The sequence below is a fragment of the Stylophora pistillata genome, chromosome 1 (genome assembly GCF_964205215.1).
Source record: "Stylophora pistillata chromosome 1, jaStyPist1.2, whole genome shotgun sequence".
In the NCBI taxonomy this organism is placed as follows: Eukaryota; Metazoa; Cnidaria; class Anthozoa; order Scleractinia; family Pocilloporidae; genus Stylophora; species Stylophora pistillata.
The window spans coordinates 37976654-38003112 of NC_142519.1; the positions used below are offsets into that span (position 1 = coordinate 37976654).

The following is a 26459-nucleotide window of genomic DNA, read 5'->3' on the forward strand; positions in this document are numbered from 1 at the left end:
TAGCTTAAATAACTTCAATTGGCCATACGAAAAAGGTGCACTACATGAGAAATGTGACCATGGCTTGTGCCATAGTTAAATAAAGTCTCCTTGATGGAGGAGTTAAATTAAAATCGATCATAAAATCATTACGGAGAAAAATAACCCAAAAGGCAAAAAGTTACTTGAGCACCTTTAACGGTGAGCGACGATCTACTTCGATGATTTACAGCGTAAGAGTCATTTTCTTGCGATACATCGCTGATATATCTTCCCAAAATATCTCTACAGCGATATGACAAAGAGCGCTCATCTTAACCATTCTTGCCAAAGTGGCGGCAATAAAATATTTCACGGAGCAGGGAGTGACTTTTGAAGTGGACTATGATCTCTAATACAGTGTCGACTTACTTATTTGTGAAGCTATTTGAAACAGTCGTCGATGATGAATGAGGGGGGTGGGGGATGGGGTGGCCGTTATCCCGAGCCGGTAGGTTCCTATCCATGACGATGACACAAAAATGATCTAAATTTCCAAAAATCTTGAATTATCGGTCTAAATAATACTTCGACCAAGGAGTTTTATCTTGGCTAGTTGTATAACGATTCCCAATTCATATTGAACGAAAAAATCTTCCTTCAAACCTACTCGACCAATGTTTTTTGTCTCAGACGAGAAAGGAAATTAAAGTTAACTAATCGATAAAAAGAGGTATCGTATTTCTCTTTTTATGTGTAAAAAGCATATCATAAAGGTGATTTTTACTGAGTTTTGCAGTTTGTAGAGCCAAGTCTTATTGATTAAACGTATAAGTGCCAGACGCGATCACTGATTGTAACCATACACTGGATATGTCGACTATCACTAGAAATGATAACCACACTGTCTGTTCTGTATATGCATATGTCGACCGCGATCTTGGAATCTCAGACAGTATATGACAAGAGCGCAAAGGTTATGCGGAACATCAGTTGAACTCAATTAAAAACTTGTTGGAAACACTTGCAATGCAGCAAAAAGCTACGACCGTCACGGCTTTCTTGATTTTATTGGCAATATTTAGATTGGAACGAATACCAAATAATTGCTTCAGTTTTAAGTTAAATGGAACCTCAAATCGACGACCTTATGAATTTCAAAAGTTACTTTACTTGACAGTTGTAAAAGCGAAAAAAAAAGGTGAATTGATTCAGTTGTGTTTGAATGATCTGTAGTTATTTAAGTCTAGTGAATTCCTTTCCCATCTTGATCGCCATCTCAGAAATAACTCGGGTGCGGTGAGCATATAATCTGACAGCGACATCCACTGAAATATTAGGCAAGGCCTCAAAGATCAGAGTATGTCATTTAATTAAATTTGTGCAAGCGTCTCTCACACTTTTAGTGATCGCCATTGATCTAGCAACACAATCGGATGGAAGCGATTCAGTTTGAGGTTATGGAATGGAGAATCCACTGAACGGCAACTCTGCTGTCCTTTATAATACAATGACGCCTGCTTATTACACTGTGGCTGATCGACATCCTTCCTTACCGAAATGTTAGTAGGAGCCTCTTGTTTGCTCAAATCAGCAATCCTGCAAAAACATACCCGCTGATTCATGGAATTTGTTTGGAATGACTGTTTCGGTTTTGAAGACTAGCCTAAGGCTGAGTTAAATGAAAAAAAAATCAGATAACATGATGTTTCTTTTGGTATCCCAGAGTCACGTGTCACTTTATTCGCGGAGGAGATGATATTCAAGCAGTCTGGGTGATTCTCTCATATACTAGGCGAAGAAAACATTCTAAAGACCGAAAAAATGTTGTGTGTCCTAACCATTTTAATTGAAATAAACCATTTCACTTTTTCAAAGTATGTGAGCGGACGAAAAATTGTAATACTGAGAATGACTTCGAATTAAGTATATTTCGAGATATTTGGAGACCGGCCTTCCATTCTTCAGATTCAGAGTCCTCGAAATCCAGAACTGTTTGTGACGTACAGTATAAAAGGAGAGATCTGAAAGGCCTTAACTGAAATCGTTTGGCGGTCACTGCTTAGATAATTATGCTGGCATAATTTTGGGTATAATGCTGTAATTGGAGGAATGAGAATAATTCCGGCGTAATAACTGAAGTTCTTAAGCGTAAATGCTTCAAACCATTTACGCAATACTGTTGAAACTTTTCCTTAAACATCTTTCTAGAACGATGTCAGCCTTCGCAATGATTCAAGCTCAATATAAAGCTTTTAATTCCGGAACTTGAAAACTCTATATACAATAGTGGAAAATGCCTCTTAGCTTAATTGACTTCAATTGGACACACGAAAAGGTGCATTACACGGGAATTGTGAACATCGCTTTTATCGCAGTTAAATAAAAAGTCTCCTTGATGGGGAGTCAAATCAAAATTGTGGTAAAATCATTTCCAAGTTGGTGAAAATAACCCAAAGGGGCAACAAACTACCTTTGCACAGTTATTAACGGTGAGAGACGATCAACTTAGATGATTTATAGTTAGGCATAAAAGTCATTTTCCTCCGATACACCCCTGATTCGCTGATATATCTTCCAAAAATATCTTTACAGCGTTATGACAAGAGCGTGATTTATAGCTTAAGCGTGACATCACTTGAATTCGATTTGATTGGAAACTGAATCCAAACTATTGCTTTTTGGAGTAAATGGAAACTCAAAGCAGATCCAAAGTGTCCTCGAGATCCAGAGCTGACGAGCTGTAAAAATAGTGAAACCTGAAAGACCTTAATTGAAGCTATTTGACGGTCACTGATAGGCTAAAATAAATTATACCGGCATAATTCTGGGTATAATGCGGTAGGCTGAGGATCGAGCGTGATTACGGCATAATTACTAAAATTCTTGAGCATAAATGCGTCAAACTACTTTGGAAAAATGTAGAGAGCTCTTGAATCATTTGTAAATATGATACTTCTATCAGAGAATCTTATCTTCACAAGTTGCAGGGCGACTCTCACTTGATTTTCAATTAAAAACTTTTTCCGTCAAACCTAATCAACCAATTCCGTTTTTGCGTATTTCCTCGAATAAGCGCCCGGGCGCTTCTTCAAAATCATCGGCCGAAAAAAGGGGAGCTTTTTGGAATGAGAGTACTTCATAGGAGTAGTAACTTATTTGCAAACTATTAGCCTGTAGTGATTCAGGAGTAGTTGAAGCTTAAAAAGTTATAGATAAACTGGCAATAGAAACAGGTTTTATTTGTATTTAAGGAAGCGAGGAGGAGGGGGGAAATGTATTATAAACTAGTATTGAACGCCCTCTCACAAAGGAATATTTTGAGTTCTTTCTTAGTAGTAGTTGGGCTGCTACAGGATCTGATTGTTAACGGCAACGAGTACCACAAGGTAGGAGTAGCATGAACAAAAGCACGATCCCCAAGTGTAGAGCAGGTGACCTTGGAAAGAACAGAAGATATTTTGTAGTCTAGCGATGAGCATAGTTCGAGGCAGGTTTTAGAGATAACAAGTATAAGATTGTTTAATGACTTAAAAACAGAAAGAAGAAAATTTCAATTTGAACTCTGAACGATATAGGAAGCAAGTGTAGGTCTATCAGAGCCGGTGTAACGTGTTCAAATTTCAGAACACATTACACTGAATATGCCTGTTTCGTTAGGTGAGATCAGGGAACTTTTGTGAACGGCTGTGACCTTTATTTCTGTGGAACGAATCTTTTTGTCATGTTGCTTTGGAGGCACTTCTATTAATATTTCACGCCAAACATTGCTGTATTTTCTTTACTGGCCATAAACTTCGCATAAAAATGACGATCATTTAACTCATATAACCTGTTCCGGTGTCCATGACATGATGTGGTAATTTGATGATCTACACTCTAAGTTCCAGGCAAACAGGTAGTTAAAATTAATTCTGTCCTACCGCAATTTTCTTTTAAGAGTTTGGAAAGCACTCTCGTTGTCACATTTTTTTTTCATCATAATTATTCACAACATGCATCTTACGCTGTTTGTCGTTTTTAAGACACTTTTCCACGCTAAGGAAATTGAAATCAAACATTGGAGCTTGTCTTTACAAAGATCAGCCTTAGGTCTGGAATCATCAGTCACTGTCGAAAACGGCAACAATCAATTCCTCGTGCGTTGTTACCTGTGCCATGTGTTATTGACAAGTCAACGTTTCACATTTTTTGAGAGCATTGACTGAGCGTTAATTACAGAAATTACCTTGTCTTTGGCTAAGATTTTTCTCATGAAATGAATTGAAGGCAGTTTGAAGTTATAAAACTTTATTTCTATATGTGGCAGTCTATAATGTATTCACTTGGGCCCCATTGTATCTAAAATATAGAAATTTCACATTTTATTCTGTTGAACCGATGCCGAGTTAATAATATGGGTAAAAAAACCTTGTGAAGTGTTTTCACCTCCTCAGCATGCGGTTACACTGCGAGTCCCGCGGTTTGGCTATTTCAATCCTTTTCAATTTTATTTGTGTATTAGTTGCCCTATACGTTGTAGGGAATCAAATAGGTTTCGGGCGCATTAATCATCACGTGACTCGGTAATTCTTCTTGTTTACTTGGTTCGAAATTTCGACGCAAGACTTGGTTTACTAATTTTGATTCATATTAGTTAATCTTTCGCGGCAGCTTAGAGGGTTGTCCAAAATCACGGATGATAACGACTCGTAAAACTGAATTGTCGATTTATGCTATCCGCGCGGGTCGTGTAATTTATTCGTGAGTCCATGAAAAAAACCTAAACTGGAATAACTGGAATAACTGTTAAATTTTATACAAATCATGATGAGGTCTGAGTGGCTGCGGCCATACTGGGATCCATCTCATGGCGATCTCCGGTCATCGCAGTGAAGCAAGCCTCAGAAGTTACATCGTCTGCCCTTCGAGTAAACAACTAAGAGCTTGCTCTGATAACTTTTCTGATGCGCTAAGTGGAAGGCCGCATCAGTCACTGCAGCCGAGTTTTACGGCGCTGTAATCCCGAGAAATTTTCATGTTCCTTTGAATCCAGCTGTCGTCCATTCATAAAACACACGCCTCGAGCATTTTGTTCTCTAAATCATCATGTGAAAAAACTTGCAAGTTTCTATGTATAATCTTTAACTCGGCCGGATTTCACATAGAACAATTCACTGAACACTGAGACTAAAAACTTCAGGCACGCGTTAAATTTGAACTGCCGCGCTACAAATATATTTTATTTCTTCCCAAAGTGGGAAAAACACTCGACTGCGTCTCGTGTTTCTACCCACATCTCTTTCCGTGTTGACCGCGGATTTTATGAGTTCTGAAAAGAGTTCCTGATTAACACGCTGCTTTTCTTTAATAATGTGCATGGCAGAATTTTAAATTTTTGAGAGGATCTTGTTGTTTCTGTTGCTGCAGCAAATGAAGAGTGTTACGTTTAACCCGTTGTGATAAACGTTGCCAATGGTTACGTTTCCGAATTCTCTCAATTATAAAGCTTGCGAAGGCCGTATTGAAAGTGCGGTTGTCAATTTTTAGGCCTCGTACAGCAGAGAATATTTTCACTAGTCCTCCTGAAACATAGGAGAAACCTTTCCATATGCTAACTGTAAGGTTTCCCCAATAGTTCATCAGATTCTTCAGCCTGAAAGTCAGCTTCCATACTGAAGAGCATCTAAAATTGCCATTTTTCAAAGCAGTTTCGGTAATGGTTATAGAAACTGCAGAAAAAAAACTTCGCTATAAATTCGTTCACTTAACCCTGTTGTACAAAATTCATATGCTGGCAAATTTCTAAAGTAACTAGTTTTTTTATTAAAAGTGTAAAACGTAGGCGCACGTAGGCGATTTACGGCCATTTTCTCTATCGTTTCGCTCTCTTTACTTGGAGGATCGTTCAAATTTACCGCCGATGGACTTAAAAAGTACCCAGACGTATCGCGGCATTCTGCGCAATAATAAATAATAAATAACAATAATAATAATAATAATAATAATAATAATAAATAATTTAACAATGGACACTCCACCGGGTGGCTCTTCTTTGTCCACTGTTCCCAGATCGGATTGGAATTTAGAATGTTGGTTTTCGCGGAGGGAGGAAGACCGGAGGACCCGGAGAAAAACCCTCGGAGCAAGGACGAGAACCAATAACAAACTGAACCCACATGTGACACCAGGTCTGGGAATCGAACCCGGGCCACTATGTTGGGAGGCGAGTGTTCTCACCACTGCGCCATCCCTGCTCCCCTGCTCTAGCCATTTCTTGCGTGCGTAAGGTCGTTTCATTCCAATTCGTTTCGTTCTAGGTCAATGTAATTTCGTTCCATATAAAAGTCGTTTCGTTCCACGCAATAGTCAATGCGTTTAACATAAGCACTAACAGTTTTACAAAGTTTACACTCATAGCTTGAAATTTAGAAGTAAATTGTAAGTATTGATCCGTGAGCTGTGTATAAAAGTGTTCCTTTTATACACAATCCACGGATCAAACATTTCACTTTACTACAAACACGCGATTGGATTGGTCGAGTCCTTTGTTGTTATGTAAACAGTTCAAAATTAAATGAAATTGGTTAGAGCGCCGGTTAGAGCGCCGGATTGTGTTGTGCGGGAGGTCGAGGGTTAGAGCCCAGGCCGGACCGATAGTCATGGTTTTAAAATAAGTGTGGAGAATTTGCTACCTTTCTATAACCAAGAAATGGACAGATATTCTAGTCCTCTCGGTTAAGGACGAATAAACCGTAGGCCCCGTCTCCTGTAGGGTTAGGGGTAGGAGACGTTAATTTCCCACGCTTGAGATTACTGTCTTGTGGATGTCCTCCCCTGGGGTGGAATGGGTGGGAATTGGCCCTGAAAATCCCCCATGGGGAGTGGTCAACTAACGAATGTATGTATGTATGTATGTATGTATGTATGTACGTACGTATGTATGTATGAAAACTAAGCATAGAAAAAAATATGGTCACCATTATCTTAGTGTAGTTGGTATCGAACAGTGAAAGGTGTAATGATCTGAAAGTCTCCTACAGAATGTTGATAGTTTTTCCCGGACTTTCGTCCAGAATTTCTATTTGCATATTTCGTTTACACTTGTTTTGAACTGCACAAAGGAAGGGAATTTGCCACATTTCTCAAAACATTGAGAAATAAGAGTTTTCATAAAGCGATCAAAAAGAGAAGTCAGTTTGTTGTAAATCTAAGTAAAAGAAATCGAAGACAGAATATTTTAATATAGCGAAGATGAGGGACCTTACTCTGAACTTTTCCCGATGTATTTTCCACCCATTTGTTTTCCCTGGTAAGGTCGTGAGATGACCTTTCCCTAGCCTGCGTGCAGATGTCTCCTATTTCCTTTGTTGCACGCGGAAAAGGTACGTCCCTGTCTACAGTCAGGTTAACCTTTCTCGCAAATTTCATGGCATCTTTATCGCCAGAGAGTTCAATGTTGCTTTTCGTTCGTTGCTGGCCTGACCGTATCAACACGCACTTTTAAAAATGAGGTGCGAAGGTTGTGTAATTGAGTGTGGGTTTTCGTCAAGGGTCGAAGGTCCAAGGTAAAATGTTGAGGGTTCAAAAAATATCACCTATTTATTCATTTATTATTTACTCATTACTAATTTTTTGATATTACTAATTTATTTCCCAAGCGCAGTAAGGTTTATAAGCGATGTTGACCATGGGCTTCAAAATAAGAGCGAAAATCGTGCTATTACAAGAATATTTGTTATCAGCGTTTTACTTTCGCACTTTCGTTCTTTAGGTAGTCGAACACCATGTTCTTTAGGCTTTGAGCTGGGTTCCAAATGCACATATATTAGCAGAATGTCACCTCGCTTCGCGGTGAGCGCTTAGCGAAGATGGTGATTGTTTTTTAACGCTCCCGCACGTTAGCGGTTGTTCTTGTTTAATTGTTGTGAATCTGATAATTTAATAATATTACTTCAATTCTAACTACCTTACGATGCCCGATAAACGAAAAAATCAAAAGAAAGCTCCCCATCTGCAGAAGCTGACGAAAGTCACGATCGTCATCTGCCGGAGATATCTTCGAGTGTTGTCCAAGAACTTCTTAAAGCTCAGGAATGCATCAAGAAGTCACTCATGGAATCCGTTGTTGCAAGTATAATCTCTTGTATTGATGATCTGGTCAAGGATGTTGCCGATCTTAAGGCCAGTTTGCAATTCAGCCAACAGGATATCTCAAGCCACGAAGAGAAGATCAAGACTATCAACACCGATGTCTCTAGTCTTCAGGCAACCGTAAACAAACATCTTCAAAAGGCTATCTACCTGGAAAATCAAAGTAAAAGGAACAATCTCCGTTTTGAAGGACTAATAGAAGATGATGGTGAAAGCTGGGAAGAAACCAAAGACAAAGTGAAGAACACTCTTGTCGATAAACATAATTTTGAGTTGGCTCCTGGAATTGAACGTGCTCCGGCATCGCACTGGCCATCCAAGAAGACAGGATGAAACGCCATAGCCGAGAACGGTTGTGTGCAAATTCACCAGCTACAAAGCAAAGGAGTCCATTCTTAAGACAGCAAGGAGAATAAAGCCCGAGGGAATTCACATCTTTGAAGAGCTGGCTGAGAAGATCATGGAGAAGAGGGGAGCTCAACTACTGCAGCAGAGACAAGGTAGGCACATTAGGGAAGATCGCCTACTTCTCCCTCCATAAACTGATAATCAAAGATACACCTAATGGTTCGAATGCAATGGCTTCTTCATCATCTAATAGTTGAACTCATATATGTACAGAATCATTTATTCTTATATGAACAGCATATCACCTAAATTGTATAACCAAAAGTTTCCTTGTGGGGTAAGTACTTGGTGGAATCCTTAATGTGTGTTAATGAATGCAAATGACTATGTATTCCCATATGTTCTTCTATTTGATGCAAGTATGAAGGATTTCACCAAATACCTACCCCTTGTGGCCTATACCGACATCTTCAACTAAGTAAGGAGGTATGGTTCTGTAAAATATGTACAGCTGTGTTGCTAATATCTTCCCCTTTACTTCTTTAAATCAATTAGAATTCAATACTCTGATGAATTCTAGGAAGCCTTCTGACAGTGAACTACTACCTTCCCTTGATATAAAGTCCAAAATATCTAGCCTAAATAGTTTTGGTGACGGTATTTCGGTTTTTGTTTTGTTTTTCTGTTTTTTGTTGCAAGGCCCTTATTGATATCAGCATTTTAAGCTGAAGAGGTCACCCTGGTTAAATAACATTTATTATTATTATTATTATTATTATTATTATTATTATTATATTAAGATGATTTTTATGTCGAGTCAAACATACCTAATCCTATAAATTCTAAGTACTATTACCGGCCATCAGATTTTGAGAAGCTGACCCTATCATCTACAACAACTAACTTTTCCTATTTCATATCAACTTAAATGGTCTTGATGTCCATCTGGATGATCTACAGACTACCACTTGCATTGCTGAATATTCCTTTTTATGTCATGGGCATAATTGAAACTAGGGAAAACTTTAAAACATGTTTTAAAATCAATGTTGATCTGGATGGTTTCACACTTCCTTCCTAACTCTCCAGATCTGCTGCTCGTGGTGTGGCAATTTATTGACCTGGGTATAACTGTCTTTGAATCCTGTAAGGTTTGAGGAACATTTTGAGTCAATTTATCTATGTTATCAAGAGGAAATAAGATTATATTCCTTATGAGAGACTTTAATATTGACCTATTAAACTGGAAAAGCCAACTGGAATCCAATGATTTCCCACAACCAACGCACATTACTGAAAGATCTGAGTGCTACTAGTGGTAACCTAGTCCTAAGTAGGCTAAGAGTCTCTGATCATCTTGCCAAATTTTTTATTGTAGATAATGTTAAGTTAAATTATAAAACTCTAGACCATTACAAAAATGACTACTGTAAGTTTGATGGAGGAAATTTTACTAGTGATCTCTCACTACTTGACTGGGTTAACATTTTAAATAGTAATTTAGATGACTAGATTTGACATTTTTTATGATCAAATCTTCCAGTTTATTACTTGTCATGCACCATACAGGAAGCTCTCTAAGCATAAGTAAAGTTATCTACTTCACCGTGGATTACATAAGACATACTTGCTAAGATAACATATAGAGATAAGCTCTATTCCCAGGTCATGAAAAGTAAGCAACCAGATCCAAATCTGATATCTCTTCATAAGAAGTTCAGGAATAGTGTTGTTAAAGATATCAAAGCCCAGCAAGTCTAATAGCTTAAAGAATTAGTTCCTGTGTAATAGGAAAAAGATTTTAAAAATCTGGTCAGGAATTGGATCATTCATAAACATTAGTAAAGTTGAAGCCAACTATATCCCTACCATTTTAGAAAGTGGCAGCAGGTCTATTGACAATCCTTGTGCTATTGCCAGCATCTTTAACAATTTTTTTGTTAACCCTATCCCAGGTAGAAACACTGATAAAGATATTCCACAGGGGGAGTTGCTCTCCTACCTCTTTTCTAAATGGCAATTCATTTTTCCTGAATCAATGTTCCTTTCCCCTATCACCTCATTTGAAGTTGAGTCTTACATATCTCAAATGGGCAATGATAAGTCTATTGGCCTTTCCAGTTTTCCAGTCAGATTGCTAAAAATTCCTAAAACCCATATTTCTCCACTTCTTTCGTCCCTAACCAATGACTGTTTTCTCCGTGGCATTTTTCCAAGTAAACTGCAATTGGCAAGAGTTCCTCCAGTTTTCAAGAAAGGCTCTGGACAAGACAAAGATAATTGTAGGCCAATATCAGTGCTATCTGTTTTAAGCAAAATGTATGAAAAAGCTATGTATAACAGCCTCTTTGGTTATCTTGAATGCCATAATTTTCCCTACTCACTTCAATTTGGCCTTAGACAGTAGTGTTCAACTAATCGCGCACTTACAAGTATCACTGAATCTATTCGTTACTCAATTGACAACAATGAGTTTGGCTGTGGTATTTTCATTGTTTTAACAATTTTGATAAGGTAAATCATGTTATTCTTTGACTCAAATCTGACATGGGAGAATCATATTGTTGAGCTCTGCCTAAAACTGTAATAAACTGTAGGAATCTTCTCAAAATTGAGGTACTATGTTGGCATTGATACACTTCATATGCTTTATTATTCGCTAACCTACCCCTTTCTCACTTATGGTATCCTAGTTTGGGGTTTAACCTATCCTACTTATTTAAAGCCAGTGATTACTTTACAAAAGTGTCTACTCAGAATTAAGACATTTTCTGAACCAGCATCACACTCAGAACCACCACTGAAATCTCTCTACCCTCTTAAATTTCTCTGATATAATTGATCTTGAGACTCTTTCTTTTGTTTACCAGTGGTCCCAGAAAAAAACTCCTTCCTGTTTTACTAATTACTTTAAGCCAATATCTTCTGTCCATTTGCATTATCCATGTCAATTACTGAATGAAGACCTGTTTGTAAACCCAATTCAAACAACTCAATATGGTATTCTTCCCTACTTGTACCACACTCTGGAATTCATTACCAATTAATGTTAAACAAATCATTCTCTTTTTTAGATTTTGTCAAAATATAAAGAATTCTATGATCAATGGTTATAATGGTGTTAAATAGTTTGTGTAAATATCTTTTATTCTTAATAGTTAGTAAATTGTTATTCACACTGTATTCCCTTGGTTTGAATTTTTTGTTCTGGGACACCCACTCGATTAGTTCTGAAAACTATTTGGGTGCCCCAAACTTCACACAACTAACAAACGTATTCAAATATTCTATTCTTCCTCTCCTTCTTGAATTGTTAGATATCCTTAGTTACAATCATGAATTGTAAATTAATTTTAGTTTCTTTTTTTCCATTCTCCTATTGTACCCTATTCCTTATAATGATATTTGTAACACTAAAGTAATAATTATAATCTTCTCTAGTACACTGTATTCAAGTGAGTTTAAATAAATTGATTGATTGAATTGATTGATTGATTCAAAACCTAAATTCTATAGTTTCTTTTCCATATCTAGCACGATAGGTTTCAAAAGACATCCAACAAAGATTACTTAGACAGGAGAATGCTGTCAAAAATCTTTTGCCTACTTTATAGCACACTGAAACTCGCCCAAGTAAAAAAGGAGAACATGAGAAAGTACTAAGGAGAGGAAATGCACTTGTTAACATCTGGACATTTCTGACCACAAGATACAAACAATCATGAAAAATGAAGTAAATAAATAGATAAATAATAAATATCACTGGCTTTTTTTGAACACTTGGCATTTTACCCTTGATGCTCAACAAAAAACCTAAACTCAATTTCTTCGGAGACCGAAACCCTGATGTCTGTCTTTACGCAAGTTAGCTTTACTTAAATGAACTCAAAATGTAAGTAATTCTGTGGTATTTTGATGAAACTTGGCCAGAACATTTGTGGAAATATTTTCTTTTGTCCAACTTCAATATAGATTCCCTTGGGAACCTATAGAAATAGGGAAAAAGCCCCATATCCTTATTTTAGCCTTTCATCTGCTAAGTGATACAGTCCAGTTTGATCAGCATGCAGTTAGATCACAAGTACTGTGGTTTGGTTATTTCAATCTTTTTCAATTTAATTTGTCTATTAATTGCCTTCTATGCTGGGAGAATTTAAATAGGTTATAAGCGCATTAACCATTACGTGACTCTGTAATAAATTTTGTCTATTTCACTTGGTTTCAAAACTTCTCATAAGACTTTTTGTTTCACCAAATTTTATCGATGCAATTGGTAATTGACATACAATATGATTGAATTGGATATTATTTCTTAAGTGTACTCTACTGTAATGTTACATGTATACATGTGTGTCATCCCAATCCAGCCTTAGTCTTGTTTAGAATGATTACACTTTTCTGAATTTTTTTCACTTTTTGAAGACTAGAATTGAAATTATTTTAAACCAGCATCATATCAACATTTCTTTAAGTAAAAGCAGTATATCTGAGAATACAATCAATTAGCACAGTACAATGTTGGCTCCAAATGTGTGCATCACAGGTCATTCGACCATCACTCAGGTGAATCATTTTCAAACTCATGCCAGGAACAGCAATTATCTAAAAAGAAAATTGTTGGCTTTTGTTCCTGTTTATCTAGCCTGTCTTTTATGAGTTGCAAAACATTTTCAATAGATGAAAACTTGGTTCCTTTACACAGCTTCCAGCCTAACACACTTCCCTCCTCATCAGTTAAGGACAATAAATACTGTAATGTATCATATAGCTTCACCCATCTCTAATTAAACCAAAATCCAATATTTAAAGACACTTTAAACATATGATCACAACTCAGCCACTTTCTGGCTGTCATTTGACACATACTCTTTGTATATAGATGCTCCTTCTCAAAATAATCCCTGGTTATGCAAAAGGATAATTGATCTTCTCACCTGGTTGTTGAAATCTTTGGTCAAACTCTGGAAAACAAAGACTAACGCTTCAATTTTTCTTCCATGCAGAGATATAAGCTTCTTTTCAGGAACCATAGGTATCATACGTCTGTAGCCAGAGAGTTTGAATTTCACTTATCGTTAACCCAGCATTTGCATGAGATTTATGAAGCTACTGTATGCAGTTCTCTCGTCACTCCAGCCTTGTGAAATAAGACGAATGGAATTGGCAATATACCTTTTCCTTGTGGCAAAAAAGAAGGATCATGAGCAATTATTTGGTGTCTCTGGTCACAAACATATACTTTACTAACTAGTAACACATTGTTTGTTAATCGTAAAGGCGACCTGGTTCATCCCATTTTATTCTCCGTCTTTCCATCTTGTAGCTCTAAGTGACTGATTCATTCCAGAACATCCTGGGCAATTGGGACAACATAAAGTCAAATTTGAAGAAAAACTTAATGATACCATGGTTTGACATCACGTACAACGTAATCTTCTAGATTACTGGATATTAGACTTCTTTGATCACTTATGATAACCACACCATGTTGCAACCATATTAAACTCGCATTCGATTCAGGTGAATCAATGCTCAAAACAAGCTGCATAAATCTGTAACTTGCTTCCGAAACTGGCACGTTGTAGGCGTAAGAGCAGCCCAAGACGTTGAAAGCCACTAAAAGACACACAGCTTTGGTAAAACAGTTCATTTCTTGTGATAAAACTACGAATTTATGAACTCGTTCGAGACTCACTCCATCTCTGACTTATAGGAGATACCGCAGGCGGAGGTTTAATTGAGCCTGCGTCCGCTCGCTTTGACTTCCGCTTGAACTGGAGGTGAAAATATAATGTACATCCGCGAGAACCACGAGAACTACTAGAACCCGCACGAGAACCACGAGAACCACCACAACCACGAGAGACAAGGGAACCACGAGAACCAAGAAAACCACGAGAACCACGAGAACCACGAGAACTACAGAGAATTACACAATATCGTGACTGACTAAGAGTTAATAATTAACTTGATTGGACCGCTCAGAATCAGTTGTTTACGCTGGGTATATTCATATGATATGAAAAAATAAAGTGACCTTCATAAAGAAAAAGTGGACACAAATCAATAGAACAATGTGTGAAAAGCCTCACTTTACCTAACAATCCGTTGTTACTCTTTGATAAGCCATGGATAATGTTGCTTCATTTTCGTTGTCACCAACGAAAATTTTTATCGACGGGATTGTAAGCATTCTAGCCAAAGTGGCGGCAATAAAATATTTCACGGAGGAGGGAGTGGCTTTTGAAGTGGACCATGATCTCTAATACAGTGTCGTCTGACTCATTTATATAGTTTAGTTTATTTACTTCGTCAACCGGCAGGAACACCGCAACAGCTTTCCCCAATTACTGCGGGCCCAGTAAACCCACCCATCCCACCCCAGAGGAAGACAACCATCACACAGTAATCTCGTGTGTGGGAAATTAACGTCTCCTACCCCCAATCCTGCAGGAGACGGGACCTCCATCTATTCGTCCCTATCCGAGAAGACTAGAATATTTAACTATTTCTTGATGTTATAGAAAGGTAGCAAATTCTTCTCAATTATTTTAAGACCTTGAGTGTTGGTCCGGCCGGGGCTCGAACCCTCGACCTCCCGCACAACAGTCCAGCGCACTATCCATTGAGCTAACTGGGCTGCGGTAGCTATTTAAAACAGTCGTTGATGATGGGTGAAGGGGAGGGAGGGTGGGTGAGGGGGATAATCGAGAGCCGACGGGTTCATATCCTTTACGATGACACAAGAATCATAAAAGTCCATATTTTCACTATTACCTTTTGTTGCACCAATCCAGAAAAATCTTGAATTATCTGTATATATAATACTTTTACCAAAGAGTTTTATCTTAGCTAGTTGTATGACGAGTCCCACTTCTTATTTATCGAAGAGACCTTCCTTGAAACCTAATCGACCAATGTTATTTGTCTCTGGTGAGATAAGAAATTAAAGTTAACTGATATATCCTAACGTTAAGGCCCATCCTTACCTATGTATTTCGAGGTCAAAATCAAATCAGCAACTTTTTTAGCCCTCTCCACCCGGTTCGAGTCATAAAGTTCTAACTATTATCTTACACTGCAAATCTAACTATCTGATGAAATGATTTCTTGTTGACAGGGACTTGTCCAATAATCAGTTAAAGAACTTACCCCTGGGAATTTTCAGCGGGACCACACGGCTCCAGAAACTGTAAGTACCAACTAACAAAATCTTTAGTTACTGCTGTAACATCCATGTAAGTAATGAGAGGAAGTGAGGCAGTCTCAGGCACAATTCCATTACTTGCAAATGAAAAATATAAAGTCGGTGGAGGAAAAAAAACCAACGGCGAGCAATAAAACATCGCCGGTCTAATTGTGCATCCCCGCCACTATGCCCCCCAGTCCCTCCTCACAAACCCTCTTATTCACCAAACGAGGACGAGAAGCTGACCTCTGGAGAGAAAGTCTGCACCATGAACGTTCGCAGTATGAACTGAATGCAATAGGCTAGAGCCTGGATTGTTGAATCCCGATGGTGAACCCTTTCACTGCCAAGATCTCATTACTAATTCTCCTTACCGTCTGCCATACAATTCTTATCATGTAAGTTTGGAGAATTTGATATTGGATCAACTCCAAATCCCCTTGTTGATATTTTTCTGTATTCTCAACACTTGTCTGCTTGATATTGTATTGATATTGTAAGCCGAGAAATTCTGTCTTGGTCACTCATGGGAGTGAAAGGGTTCAATTTTCCTGATAACAATCCACTTTATGTCAACAAAGCTGCCACTTATTTCAGCTTTCATCAGGGAACAGAAATCCACCAAAAAAGTATCGGATTTCTCGTTTGGTGTGTAAAAGCATATGGAAAAGGTGATTTTTACGGAGTTTTGAAGTTTCTAGAGCCCAGTTTTATTTGATGAAGAATATCCAGAAGCGATCACTGATTGTAACCATACACTGGATATAACTATCACTAGAAATGATAACCACACCGTCTTTTCAGTATACGTCGACCGCGATCGAGGGATCTCAGAAAATATATGACAGAGCATACGGCATGTTATCACGATTTACAACTTAAGCGAAAGATTACTTGAAGTCGATAAAGAACTTGATGAAAACACTTGCTCTGCAGCCTGGAGCATCAACGGCTTTCTTGATTCTATTGACAATGTTTATTTACTTGAAACGAATCCCAAGTAATTGCTTTTTATAGTAAATGGAATCTCAAATCGACGACCGTATGAGTTTCGTAAGTTACTTCAATACATGATGACAGTTCGATTTGTAAAAGCGAAAAAAAAGTGAACAGATTCAGTTGTATTAGAATGATCTCTAGTTCTTTAATTCTAGTCAACTCCTCTCAGTTCCCATCTTGATCGCTACCTCAAAAAAAAAAAAAAAAATCCAAGTTCGGGTGCAGTACGAATATAACCTGACTGTGACATCCATTGCTATGTTAGATCGGCCTTCAAAGTTCAGGGTATGCCATTTAATTACATTTGTGCAAGTGCTTCTCAAACCTTTAGCGATAGCCATTTATCTAGCAACGAATCCGGATGGAAGCGATTTGAGGTTATAGACTAGAGAATCCAAACCTCCGGCAACTCCATTGTCCTTCAAAATACGCTGAAAACTGGTTTTTAAATTGTGGCTGATTGACACTCGTCCTTACCGAAATATTGGCTGGAGCCTTTTGCTCGCTCAAATCAGCAATCCTACAAACAAAAACAAACAAAAATTATGCTGGTTCTTGGAAATTGTACATTAATGACTGTTTCGGTTTCGGAGACTAGCTAAGGGCTGAGTTCATTTGAAAAAATTAGAGAGCACGACGTTTCTTTTAATATCCCAGAGACATATGCCACTACTCGCTGAGGGAATGATATACACGCAGTCTGAGCGATTCTCTGATATGCTAGGCAAGGAAAACATTATAATTATGAGGAGCGAAAAGATGGTGCTTTTCTCATGAAATAAGTATGTGATCCTGAACTGACGAGCAATAAAAATAGTGAGCTCTGAAAGACCTTAATTGGAGCTATTTGACGGTCATCGATAGACTCAGATAAATGATACCGGCATAATTTTGGGTGTAATGCTATAGTCAGAGGGTCGAGTACAATTCCGACATAATCACAAAAATTTTTGAGCGTATACGTACTGAAATGCGTCAAACTGCGTTTCAGAAATTTAGAGAAGTCTTGAGCTGTTTGTAAATGTAGAACTTCTATCAGATAATCTTGCCCTAACAAGTTGCATGGGGAGTCCCACTTAATTTCAATAAAAAAATCTTCCGTCAAACCTAATCAACCAATTCTATTTGCCGTATTTCCTCGAATGAGCGCCCTGGCTTTTCTTCAAAATCTCGGCTAAAAAAAGGTAGCTTATTGGAATGAGAGTGTTTTATAAGAGTGGCGACTTATTAAGAAACTACTTGCATGTACTGACTCAGCTGTAGTTGAAGCTTAAAAAGTTATTAGTACATAAGGTGGCGATGGAAACAGGTTTTTTTTTTGTATTTAAGAAAGCGAGGGAGGAGGGGGGAGGGAGGGGCGGGGTAAGTTACAAGCTGTATCTAACCGTACATTTCAAACTTTGTCATGTGATGATTCCTTTTTAACTGAATAAGTAAAAGTGAACCGAGACTTTTTGCTATCTTATCGTAAGATTTCAGATGATTTTTAGCCCTTAGGAGCAGTTTCTCTGAAAGCTCAGTCACGACATAAAAATATTGTCAAGATTGCTCACTTAAGGTTGCGCTTTAAAGAAAAATTAAAGAGTAGATTTAAAGAAGGACAAAAACAAAATGAAAACGAAAGCAAAAAAAAGAAAAGTAAAAGAGAACACTGCGTGAAAACCCTGTGAGGTATCCTCTCTCTTCCTCAGCATGCGGTTGCATTAAGGGTACTGCGGTTTGGTTATTTCAACCTTTTTCAGTTTGTTTATTAGTTGCCCTCTATGTTGTGGAGGGAATCAAATAGGTTTTGGGCGCGTTAATCATCATGTAAATTGGTTAAATTGGTCTAGTTCACGCGGTCACACAAAGTTTTTGTTCTATCAAATATACCGTAATAGTTAATTGATATCATTTAATCTTGCGCGTCAGCTTAATGTGTACTCTATTGTTATATCTATTGGTTTTTGTCATCCCGAGCCGGCCTTGGTCTTTCTACTAGAACTTTTTTACCCTTCTCTGAAAGTTGTTTCACTGTGTTATGACTAGGGGTGACATTATTTTAAAACTCTTTCATCATATCAACATTTCTTTAAGTTACCACAGCAACTCAATACTTTCTAAAGGTGACATTTTGTTTCCAAACCTGATTTTCAACGATTCCTTGGAGAGGTAAAAGGCAGCCCACCTCTCATAATGTTGTAATCCTTTAGCAGTCAGTAAAGAGAGGGGTCAAAAGGTTTTTGTTTAACTTTCTAAATCGTGTCTACCTTAACACCAATTTTTTGTCAAGTTATTCACTGATTCTATATGCATCACCCAGGAAAAATTGTGGAAACTGTTGGAAGCCATACGCATGTACAGAGTCGAGAGAACCTCTCTTGACAAGATACATAGATCTGCATTTTGAACGGAATAGCATACACACCTCTGAAGTGCTTTTCAAAGCACATTATTGTGATACTGTGCGTTATTTCATGTTGACGTCTATTCTAAACTTATTCCCTTGTAGCCAGTTAACCCATTCACAACCTACTAATAATGTACACTGTTAAAGTACCGCCTACCATACTTTTCATTTATGATTCATTTATCATTGTTGGCGTTGTATCAGTATTTCTGCTGGGAATTCTCATCCGTCGTATTTTAATTACTTGTGAGCGTTTGTAAACAGTTTGAAATTGTAGGGAGAAGTCACCCATCAATCATTCAGGGAGTAACCGAGTTAACATTGCATATGGATAACTGCAAAGTAATGTACTGCAACAGGCTTGTCATCTTATCGTCCCCGTAAAAACCTCTAAAAGATGATGTGTTTCCCGATAATTTTCAATGAAATAAGCCATTGAACATTCTCAGAGTATGCGCGCGGGCGAAAATTGTAATACCGTGAACGACTTTAAATTAAGTATACTTGGAAACATTTGGAGGTTAACTTTCTTGCTCTAAGATCCAAAGAGTCCTCGAGATCCAGAACTGTTTGTGACGAGCAGTAAAAATAATGAGATCTGAAATACCTGAATTGAAACCGTTTGAAGGTCACTGATAGGCTTAGATAAATTTTACCGGCATAATTTTGGGAATAATGATCAACATACTTCCGGCATGAATACTAACATTCTTGATCGTAAATATGTCAAATTCGTTTCTATTACTTTTAAAAAGACGTTTTTGGGGTCCTTTTCAGCATAAACGTTTCAAACGCCGTTTCTCAATACTACTCTTCTCACACTTTTTAGACTAGGTTACCTTATGAAAAGCTTGGCTACTGCCTCATATACTCAATAAGATATACATACGTGTAGCCTAAGAATTTGGTCCAATAAAATGATCATTTTTTGTGCGAAGTTGCAGTAAGCCGCTTTGAACAGCCTGTTATTATTACCTGTTTGTGGCTTAAGGTATAATGGTACATTTTGAGGGGTCACGTTGAAAAGTACAATGCTAAAAGCTTCGAATATGATATATCTGACCCCAATCACTGATTAGCTGCTTATTTATGGTTGACGTTAAAATCGTTCTTCTTTGAAGGGTTTAGTTTTCTGACGTTTAACCGCTGACGTAAAAAACATTTCGACACTCTATTGGGGGACTGCTAAATATGCCGTGTTTCTTTGCATGTGATCAGGGAGCCTTCGTGAGCCGCTGTGACTCAAGTTATTTCTGTGGAACGAATCGTATTTCCAAGTTACTTTGGAGGCTCTTTTTTTTTCACTATTTCATGCTAAACATTGCTGTATTTTCTGTACTGGCTATCATTGGGCAGAATGCCTATTGTCAAAACGTACCGGTTTCGAGCGTAATTTCGACTAAACGTCTTCAAACTAAAGTGGATAAAGGTTGCCTTTAGCCAATTTTCAAAATTAAAACAGATTCTGTTGGAGTAAAGATTCATTAGTCTGTCATTTTCCGTGCGTTGATTTTTCGAGGGTAGTAAGGTTTTTCAGAAAATCGCTCCTGAAAATGACTATAAAAGTCAACGGTAAAACACGACGTTTCGACCGTGCTTCGGTCATTGTCAAGTGAATGGAGTGAAATACAGTAGATATATGTATATATACACATAAGAAATATAAAAAATTTTTGCATTTGTAAACAAACCATAAACTACAAAGAAAGTACTAGTAAAAAGCTAATTAAAAACCTTAGCACGAATTCAATCAGACTGTACATTGAGAGCAGGTCTTAGCTTGTGAATATAAAACATCTCATAGACGAGACAGTCAAATTTGTTCGTGCACTTCATTAAAGTGCTAAAACTCTTTTTAAGATCCTTTGGAGTCAAAGATGTTTGTCGCGAAAATGTTTGCCAATTGACGAAGAGGAGTTTTTATGTTCTTCAATACTTTGGTGTAGATGACGGCGTGTGAAACCAACATAACCTGCATCGCACAGGTCGCATTGAAATTTGTAAACAAGGCACTCTTGGTTCACAATCGGCGGCTTAGCTTCTCGCAATTTGAGGTCTCGACCAATCTTCTGGCTAATTAATTTTAATTAGCTTTTTACTAGCACTTTTCTTGTAGTTTTATCGTTTGTGTACAGCTGTAAACGTTTTTTAAATTTCTTACGGGTATATTATACATATATTTACTGTATTTCATTCCAATCACTTGGCAATGACCGAAGCACGGTCGAAACGTCGTGTTTTACCGTTGATTTTTATCGTTAAAAGTTTTAAGAAACCCTTGCTTATAAGAAAATGACTTTCACACCAAAAATGCCTGAATTTAGTGAATTTTCAAGAGCGAAGTGACAATACTCTTACTCCAAAGAAATCGTTTATTTTAGACGTAAAATTGTAGATACGTTTGTAATCTCAAAAAAGCCGTGCGCTGATTGAGAAGCAAACAATTCTAAAACTTACGAGAATGAGTTTTATGAACTCTTGTGGGCTGATTTTGACCCATTCTTCTCTAATTTAGGACACTTCACGTTCAAATTTGCCGCTTTATCGTTAATGAATAGTTATTGATGTCCACGCATTCTGTCCGATGATAAAGTTTGTTTAAAGATGACGAACATTTAACTCATATAGCCTGTCCAGGTGTCCATGGCATGATGTGGTATTTGTGATGATATAAACACTAAGTTGCAGGCAAGCAGTTACTTCAAATTTTGTCAATCCTACCGCAGTTTTCTTTTAAGAGTTTGGAAAGCGTTAATTACAGAAATTATCTTGTTTTTGGCTAAGATATTTTTCTAGGAAAACCGAAAGCTGACTTGTCCAAATGCTGCCCTAATTTGAGATTTCGGCTGAAAAAATGGGCACTTATTGGAGTGAGGGCGCTTAATACAGGTGGGAGGTGGGGTGAGTTCAAAGCTTTATCTTACTGCGCATCTCTAACTTTCTGATGTGTTGAACTCAGAACAAAAGTTTCTGTTTTACTACATATAATCGTTAATTAACATCATTTAATCTTGGGCGTCAGCTCAATGTGCACTCTACTGTTATGTCTATCGGTTTCTGTCATCCCCATCCGTCCTTGGTCTTTCTATTAGAATTATTACACTTCTATGAAAGTTGTCTCACTATTTTATGACTAGAAGTGAAATTATTTAATTTTAAACCTCTTTCATCATATCAACATTTCTTAAGTTACCTTAGCAAAGCGATATAGTTGAGAACTCAACCACTAAGTACAGTAAAATGTTGGCTCCAAATGAGCAGCATCATAAGCTCATTCGACCATCGTTCAGGTAATTATTGTCAAACTCGCTCCGATCTGTATACTAAGAAAGAGAACTTTTTTCAATATATTGATTTAATTCATTCGTGATCTTTCAAGAAGGGGTCTGTCAAGATGTCTTGTCACATGATTGATTTCTACTAAATTTGCCCATTTCTTGACCGTTCATTTACAATGCATGTCATAAAATTTTTACTTTCTAAAAATAAAATTGCGTCAAACCCTTTACGCAGTACTGTTGTAACTTTTCCTTAAAAATCTTTCTAGAACGATGTCAGCCTTGAAAATGATTCAAATTCACTATAAAGGTTTTGATTCCGGAACTTGAAAATTCTATATACAATAGTGGAAAATGCGTTTTAGCTTAAATGACTTCAATTTGCCACACGAAAAGGTGCACTACATGGGAAATGTGAACATCGCTTTTATCACAGTTCTATAAAGTCTCCTTGATAGGGACTCAAATTAAAATTGGTGCCGGGTAAAATCATTTCCGAGTTGGAGATAACCAAAGGGGCAACAAACTACCTTTGCATAGTTATTAACGGTGAGAGACGATCAACTTAGATGATTTATAGCTCTGCACAAAAGTAAGTCTCCTCCGATACACCCCTGATTCGCTGATATATCTTCCCAATATATATCTTTACAGCGTTATGATAAAAGCGTGATTTATAGCTTAAGCGTGATATTACTTGAATTCGATAAAGAACCCGATGACGGTTCCCACGGCTTGCTTGATTTTATTAATAATATTTGATTGGAAAGAATTCCAAACTATTGCTTTTTAGAGTAAATGGAAACTCAAATCGACGACCTTCTTGATTTCATAAGTTACTTTTATACAGGATGGCAGTCCGATTTGCTAAAGCAGATCCAAAGAGTCCTCGAGATCCAGATCTAGAGCTGACGAGTAGTGAAAATAGTGAGATCTGAAATACCTTAACTGAAGCTATTTGACGGTCACTGATAGGCTCAGATGAATTATACCGGTATAATTTTAGGTATAATGCCGTAGGCTGAGGATCGAGCGTGATTAAGGCATGATTACTTAAATTATTGAGCGTATATAAATGCGTCAAACTACTTTGCAAAAATTCAGAGAAGTCTTGAGTTATTTGTAAATATAATACTTCTATCAGAGAATCTTGTCTTCGCAAGTTGCATGGCGAACCCGACTTGATTTTCAATTAAAAACATTTTCCGTCAAACCTAATCAACCAATTCCGTTTTAGCGTATTTCCTCGAATAAGCGCACGGGCGCTTCTTCAAAATCATCCGCCGAAAAAAGGGGAGCTTTTCGGAATGAGAGTACTTCATAGGAGTGGTAACTTATTAACAAACTATTAGCCTGTACTGATTCAGAAGTAGTTGAAGGTTAAAAAGTTATATATAAAGTGGCAATAGAAACAGGTTTTATTTGTATTTAAGAAAGCGAGGAGGAGAGGGGGGGGGGATGTATTGTAAACTAGTACTAAACGTTTTCTTAAAAAGGAGTGTTTTGAGTTCTTTCTTAGTAGTAGCTAGGCTGCTACAGGATCTGATTGTTAACGGCAACGAGTACCATAAGGTAGGAGTAGCATGTGCAAAAGCACGATCCCCAAGTGTAGAGCAGGTGACCTTGGAAAAAGCAGAAGAGATTCTGTAGAGGCTACCGATGAGCATAGTTGAAGGCAGGTTTTTAGAGATAACAAATATTAGATTGTTTAACGACTTAGAATCAGAAAAAAGAAAATTTGAATTTGAGCTTTGAACGATGCAGGAAGCAAGTGTAGGTCTATGAGAGCCGGTGTAATGTATTCAAACTTCAGACATACATACATACATAAACTTTATTTACCTCGAATTTAAGAGTAGCTGTAAGCTAATATCTTCGAGTGATTAGAATGAAGTAAAACGAATAAGCTAAACTAGAATGAATGAATAATAATGCATTAATGATGATAAATACTTACATATTAACATTATTTAAATATTATTATACTACTAAATTCGGTATAGTTACACAAAGGAGTCATACTGGAGTATTTGGCGCCGAAAGTCTGTAAAATTGGAGGTTCTAAAGGTGTTCGGGAGAGAGTTCCATAAGTTAGCGGCTAAGTAAGAGAAAGAGTGAGAGCCATATGTTGTAGTTTTAGGTTTTGGAAGGGACAAGATGTATTTACCACGTAATTTATAGGACGTAGATCTAAACGTAAACATATCATTGAAATATCCTGGATAGTTAGTAAAAAGTAAACTCTTGTACAATATGATTAGAAACTTCTGTAGGCGTCTGCCTTGAAGAGATTTTAAGTTGACCTTATTCAGTAACGTATTATACGAGGATTCATAGTCTTGTAAAAGGAACCTTAAAATCCGTTTGTTTTAGGCCTCCACTTTACCAGAATTGCGGGTGCCGCAAAAGTGCCACACAGAGGAACAGTAATAAAAATGCGGCAGGATGAAGGCCTTATACAGCTTTAATAGAGTGTCTCTCGCGATGACTTTTCGGAATCTTTGCATAACTTTAAATTGAATGTTAATCTTTTTACATATAGTGGATACATGTTTGTCGAAAGAGAGCCTGTTATCAATATTCATACCAGAAATGTCTAGAGAATTTTTAGTTGGGAAAGAGAAATTGTGATCAGTTTGTCCCAAAATAAGCGCTTGGTTTTAGTTACGCTAACTTTCATAGCATTATTTTTGTACCATTGACTTGCCTTAGCTACTTCAGTACAAAAGCATTTTCCCAATATAACTGGATCAGTGTTTGAGTTGTACACTTGGTGGTCCTCAACATATACATTCAGCTTGGCTTGCGTAACATGATAAAACAGATCGTTAATGAAGACATTAAAGAGCATTGGTCCTAGGACACTCCCCTGAGGAACACCTTGTTGAAGTCCTAAATGTAATAACTTTCCTAAATGTAATAAAAGTCCTAAATATAGTAACGCTTGGTCCTAAATGTAATAAAGTCCTAAATGTAAAAACACTTGGTCCTAAATGTAATAAAGTCCTAAGTGTAATAACATTTGGTCCTAAATTTAATAAGCCTCCAATGCATTAGTTTAACTGTACTTGTGCATCCACATTGAGATGTTAAAGTGACAACTGTTGCACCAGAGAAACCTCTGACCAAAATTCATGGCGTATTGTGGGCTCTCTCGCTGATTTTAAGCAGGCTTTTTTTTTCCTTGAGATGTACGCCGAGAAGCATTGGCTACAAACCTTCATAAGTAGTGATGTCCATGCTTTTGGCATCAAATTGACAGATTCTAAAACAATAGAACGCTAACCAATCCGGCCATCTTAACCGAACAGTGTTGGTGAAAAGATTTTTTATTACACGACTCGGGCAGTCAGAGAGCCAATAACTAAAATCAACCAATCAAAATGCTCTATTGCCCGTCAATATTCTCTCAGTATTGGACCGGGCACTGTCCCGAATGGTCCCGAATGATACCGCACTTGTGTCCCTTTTAACTTCAGGCGTATAATAAATCTCTTATTAACCAAGCTTGCTCGGGACCGTACTGGAAGAATATCGGCCCTCGGTCTATTTTGTACGGACCGAGCGCAGCTCGGTCCGTACTGTCAAGACCTCGGGCCGATATTCTCCCAGTGCGGCCCTCGCGCTTGGTTACTAAGATATATATATTTTCGGCAAGTAATTTTTCCTGGAAAAAATGCGTTTTCTTTTTAATAATAATGGGTAACGGAAAATAGTATCTTTGTTTCACGCATCGCGACTGGCATATCATTCACAGTTCACGCCTTAATTATTTTAGAATCACGAATCACGGCAATTAAAAACAGGCAATTACGTTTCCCTGAAAACCCCCACATTTACATTTAGACATGGAGACGAGACGGACGAGACGAAATTATTTGTCATGTCTGACCATTTACTAATGTAGATTTATGAAGGTGTAGTCTGATCGTCCGGGTGAGTGTAGTCCTGAGAAGGACTGTTATCGTTGGTAGTGACTGACGTTTCGACAACCTGTGCGGAAGTCATCATCAGAGTCAAGTGAATGATTGTTGTCAGTAGAATGTTCTTATTCCAGTTCGTGTGAAATGATCGGTTGGTTTTGCCGTGATGTTATTGGCTGTAAGACTCAGGTGACGTAAGTCGGTCGTGATTGGTCTGTTTCGATCTGTCGGTAAAGTTAGGT

At 37.6% G+C, this 26459-nt stretch overlaps 1 protein-coding gene across 1 annotated transcript in view; it reads left to right on the forward strand.

The window, feature by feature from the left end:
* The first annotated feature begins 15590 nt into the window (after positions 1-15590).
* LOC148742367 (uncharacterized) overlaps positions 15591-26459 on the forward strand; it is a 63816-nt gene continuing 52947 nt past the window's right edge. Inside the window, exon 1 of the mRNA XM_088755685.1 lies at positions 15591-15631. The gene's annotated coding sequence lies outside the window, so the exon portion shown is untranslated. The remainder of the gene's footprint in view (positions 15632-26459) is intronic.